Raw genomic sequence first — 6,000 nt, forward strand, 5'->3', positions numbered from 1 at the left:
ACATGAACACTAAGATTTAAGGTGGAAACCCAATGCGGGACAAAAACCACCTGCTGTTGTCTTCTTTTAAGAAAAACTTGTTTACAATCTTGTATTGGTGCAGACTCATACCAGTACGCAGGCACCCACCTGCAGAAGGCTACAACCTTCTCTCATTCTCCAGCTACTACTGGAAGGGAGCTACAACCCCCTAGCTCTCATACTAGCCGATCCGTTTACTAGTACGTAGGAACCGGCCTACATAAGGCTCCAACCTTCACTCGTTTTCCAGCTGCTACTAGAAGGGAGCTCCAACCCCCTGGCTCTTGTACTAGCCGATCCATTTACTAGTACATAGGTGCCAGCCTACAGAAGGCTCCAACCTTCACTCGCTTTCCAACTGCTACCGGAAGGGAGCTCCAACCCCGTGGCTCTTGTGCTAGCCAATAGGTTTACCAGTATGTAGGCACCGGCCTACAGAAGGCTACAACCTTCTCTCTTCCTCCAGGGACCACATTTCATAAATTTTCAGACTGGATACTCCTGGAACACAACACTACAATCTGAAAGCCTCGTTTCATCAAATTTTCATATTGGACCCATCAATAATGTTGAAGCTCAAAATCAATCACCACTGCAATACAACCATCAAATACATCTGCATCAAACAATCACTGAAACTCAATCATCACTCTTTGAATCAACCATAACGGAATCAATCAATCACTGACAACCCATCATCACTGAAGCAAATCACAATCAATCAATCTGAACATTTAGAACACTGTCACCAGAATACAGTCATCAAAACACAAAGCATAACCCAGAACTCTGCATCAACAACCAGAACCAACTGCAACTTTAAACATCATATTTCATAATGTATACGCTACTTCGATGTGTCGAACCAACATGTATACATGCTTTAACCAAAGTGAACCAACATACAGATCTGCAAATACTAACCTAAAACTTCACAGCTATTCCAGACTTCAGTCATACCCAGATCATAACATTTACAGAATAAAAAATGCATCAGTATTCAAATCTAGACTATCTATGATCAAACCACATAATGATAATTCATTTCAAGCCTTATGATGTCGATCCATCATCCATCATCAACCACATAGGTGCATCCTTAGTTCAGATCAAACAAAGCATCAGAAGCCCATAACCTGCATATTTGATCTAACACTTCATAAGATATTTAATACTTTCACACATGGCCTAATGATCTTCTCCTCCTTCTATAGTTTTAGTCCTTTCTCAATACCTTGGACCAAAACCACTTAGGACCAATACCTCGGACCAAGTACCCTGGATCACTACCTTGGACTAAATACTTTGGACCAAAACCTTGGTTTTCCAACATGTACGCGCTTTTCTTCCTGTGAAAGTGCGTGTATACTTATATGCACCTTTTGTTCTGTTAACCCGCGTGTATACGTTGCTTGGACAAGGTGAACTAGCGTATATTTCTTAAACTACCTTACATCAACCTTTTCCTTTACTTTCTTTATTCTGATTAGTAGACCTAAGTTCCATCTTCCTGTTCTTCTATACCAATGTCCTATTACTTCTGAATAGACCTGTTACACTGTAATTTTCCATATTACTTCTGAAATGATTCCTTTGAACTGCCATGCATTCTGTCACATCTGATATGTCTCCTGTAGATTCATCTAGTTACCATATACAAGTGAGTTGTTCTGCTACAAGTGGGTTGTCATCAAGTACAACACATGTATCATAATGCCAACAATACCCCCCTTTGGACTTGATGGCAACCATGTTGGTGTTGATTACTGCAAGCTGTAGAAACTATTTAGAGATAACAAGAAACACCAAAATACTCCCCCCTTTGACATCAAGGGCAAAGGGCGGACCAAGATATTCTCCCCCTTTGATATCAAGGGCAAAGGGCTAACCAAAATGAAGACTTTTATATCTAAATAGCTGAATATGAACATTGATCATACTCCCCCTAGGCACATGCTGAATTAGCTGATTAAACTTCCCCTTTGTACATGCTATCCATGCTCCCCCTGAGCACATGCAGAGTCTACAAAAATATTTTCCAAAGAATAACATGACACTATAACTCAATTATGTGAGTTTGACCTTACTATCACCAATGACTCATACATACATGAATCTCCCAATCAAATGGGGATATACCAAATTTGACTCATCCACCCAACCAAATGGGGATACACCAATTGTTTATACATGACAGAAATACAATAAATATTACATCATCCATCCCATGCAAAGTGGGGATATGAATTATATCACTTGTCCAATAGGACTCATTCAAATGTATGAGAAGTCATATCTCACCCTATACTTTACATGATTTAAGCAACAAATGGTATAAATATCTGAAGCCATAGCTGGACTCAGCAACCATAATGCCAACAATGCAGAATGCGAGTGAAGGCTAATGCTCCCCCTGAACCTGTGCTACCTGTGCATTGTCAACAAGTCATTCATCAAGGCATCTTTGTTAGTTAGATAAAAAGTAATGAACAAAAACATATCGTCAGACTGTAATCATCAACATCAGATAGAGCGCCCATATCAGAGTCTGACCCACTATTTTTCCTGTCAGAAAAACATATACGCTTCTTCAGCCACAGAAACCCGCGTGTATACGCGACTATACTTCATGAAACCTGCGTATAATAACCTTCCTCTGAAAAACTGGATTTAATAGCAGGATGATGCAGCAACTACTCCCAACTTTTGTCTGAGATATTCAAATGTTTCTTTGGGCAGTGGTTTAGTGAATATATCAGCAACCTGTATATGTCCATCATTAGTTCCCAAGATATGACAATGTAATTATCATCAACCTGTGACAAAGTATGCTACATATAGATATCAACTCATCCTCTTGATCTCATCAAGATCAACTTGCTCTGTTTCCTTAGTAGAAATAGCCTTATCATAACCTTCCACGAATCAACTAAGAATATGTCATATCTCCAAGTAGTAACACAAAATCATATCATATGTATGTGAAAACACCATAGTCATCATCTATGATAATAGCATCATCATCAGAACTGCATGATCTTTCCACAAGAACCCTCAATATATCAACCATGTATCATCACTAGGAAACATATCCTATCTGATAAGCATCAACCACGATAATCAACATATGTGAGTATCAACTTATCATCATAAGGTAAGAAGTCATCATCATTATGCGACTCAGTAAGCCATGTCTCTGAATATCCATGTCTTCAAATAGCTATGTCTTCATGAGACCTGCAATAACACCATTCTCTTGTTCAACCAACGATATTTATCAATATGCAACTTAAGTAATCATCCATGTATCCAACATAATGTGTATCCATCAACTATGTATCTAGAAAACCATGAGCTCATAGTCATTTGTCAAGCTTTATTGATATCATCAACAACAATAATCCTCAACCATGTAAGAGCCAAGAACTATATGAATCCTGCATCATAACTGCACCATATGGACTTTATGCATCTTTGAAGGCATGCTGACACCAAAGAAATGAGTGGCTCATCATCAAATAATGAAGTTGTGTACTCAAGCTTTGTACTTCTTCTTGTCCTTATGAAGATCACCGTGTAAGAAACATATACGTACTATATGCATCATCAAAAAAAAAATCATCCACAATCATCCATAAATCTGATCTGAATAACAACTATGTAACCCCAAGCAATACAAGTATCATCATCATAGGCAACTTATAACCGCAACATAGCATGATGTATCAAAACACTTTAGCCACATAAGCATCATCACCATTGATAAGAATTATTTGATACCAAAGACTTCTAAACATAATGCCAACAATGTAATAATAGAAGCCTAGCATATTCTCCCCCTAAACCTGTGCCACCTGTTCACTGTCAGATCTGATCATTGCATATATTAGTAAGAAATATTAAGGCATCATCATCAATTAGATATACATCAAGTTATCAACAACTTATGAGGATCAAAAGCACTTCTAAATAACATCCACAGACTGTAGTCATCTATCATCAAGACATAAAATATAATTGATAATTGTCTGAATCATATCAGATCATTTTTCTAAGTCTGTCCCACTACTTCTTCATTAAGCCAACATATACGTGTCTGTGCAACTTATAACTCACATATATACACGATTTGTCTTCATGATAACTGCGTATGAGAATTAGGACACTGAAATTTAATACTTTCAGTTCCTTCTGAGTTTGTTTTGTCTGTACACTGAGCTATGCCACATCTTTCTGTCTGTGATTCCTTCTTCTTCCATACCTTGGAGTGTGATGATGTTTGTTCCTTTTGGTATGTTGGCCGAAATTTTCTCCTGCATTCTTTTGCTATATGCCCAAACTTGTTACAAGCATAACATCTTATATGTTTCATATTCCTTCTAAAGCAGTCAATGGCTTTGTGACCAAACATATTGCAAGAAAAACAATATCCCTTGAAGTACCTCGAAGCTAATGATGTTTCAGTGTGATGTTTATTAGCTTGAACCATTCTACTTCTGCATCTTGCTGCAACATGTCCAAAATTATGACATACAAAACATTCAACATTATTCATCAGAGGAAAGAACTGATTATCACTTCCATAGTTAGGAGTAAATGATTTTATTTGAAGTATTTCTTTCCTTGGTTGTTGATGGGGTTGACCTCTTATCTCCTTGTTGAGCATTTCAAATTTAGAGTTCCCTGCCTCATCTTGTGAACTAGATTCACCTTCAACAGTTTCATGAAAACCAAGACCAGATTTGATGGTAGGAGACCTTTGACTACTAAGAATATCATCCAAAATCTTAGTACTATCTTGAAATCGTAAAAGTTTATTCTTTTCTTCTAATTTACCTTTTAGGATATTTACCTCAACCTGATATTATTCTTCCTTTTCAAGATACTGCTTCTTCATGATTTCTTCAGCTTTTCTTCCTTCTTCCACTTGTTGCCTTAATTCGAGAACTTCATTTTTTTGTTCTTCAAATGCTTGGAGTAGTTCTCCATTCTGCTTATTTGAATTTTTGAGCTCTTCTTTTATAGAAACGACCATAGCTTCAAGACCTTCACAGTAGCTGGTTCTTTCTATAAGTTCCTTGGTTGTTGTTTCCTTTTCATTCACTTCATTTCTCAATGATGTCACTTCATCCTGCAGCCTTTGACTTTGATCTTCCTTTTCTTTGTACTGCTTCTTTATTTTGTTTCCTTCCTCCAATTGGGATTTTAACCTGGTAACTTCCTCTTTGTAGGCACATTCCCTTTTATCAATTAGATCTTTTTGATTTCTAATTGTGTCTGTGAGCCTTTTAAATTCTGCCTCTATTTGATTTCTTTCTCTTTCACCCATAAGAGCAAATTTAGTTGTTTCGCTGTCACTTTCATTATCTTCAAATGAATAGAGAAATGTATCACCATAGGACAAAAAAATCATACTTGATAGTTCTTTTGCTTGTTCATCTTCATCCTGAGGTGATTCTGAAACTGAAGAGTTTCTTCCACATAAACCCCAATCGTCTCTCCCACTGTCACAGTTCCTTTGAGATGCCTTCTTCTTTTGAGGTGCTTTATTCTTTAGCTTTTTTCCCATTGTTTCTACGGATCTCCTTCAAGTGATCAAGCTTCTGCCAAAGGACTTGCTCTGATACCAATTGTTGGAAATAATACTGAGAGGGGGCTGAATCAATATTAGTCAAATCAATTACTTTTTCTTTTTATACTTTGATTTATATACGCTACTTCAATGAAGGTAACTCGCGTGTACACACAACTGTATTTAAGGCAGCCAACGTATATCCAACAAACTTATGATTCAGTTAATTCATCATATGTTGATCTTTAATCAATGCATCAGTACTTCATTAACCATATAAACAGTAACCATGTGCAGTAATAACAAAACAAACCTTCACACATAAGAAACACACATGAACACCAAGATTTAAGGTGGAAACCTAATGCGGGACAAAAACCACTTGTTGTTGTCTTCTTTTAATATAA

This window comes from Pinus tabuliformis, chromosome 6 (genome assembly GCF_031772625.1).
Source record: "Pinus tabuliformis cultivar Carrire ecotype Pingquan chromosome 6, CPIR1, whole genome shotgun sequence".
In the NCBI taxonomy this organism is placed as follows: Eukaryota; Viridiplantae; Streptophyta; class Pinopsida; order Pinales; family Pinaceae; genus Pinus; species Pinus tabuliformis.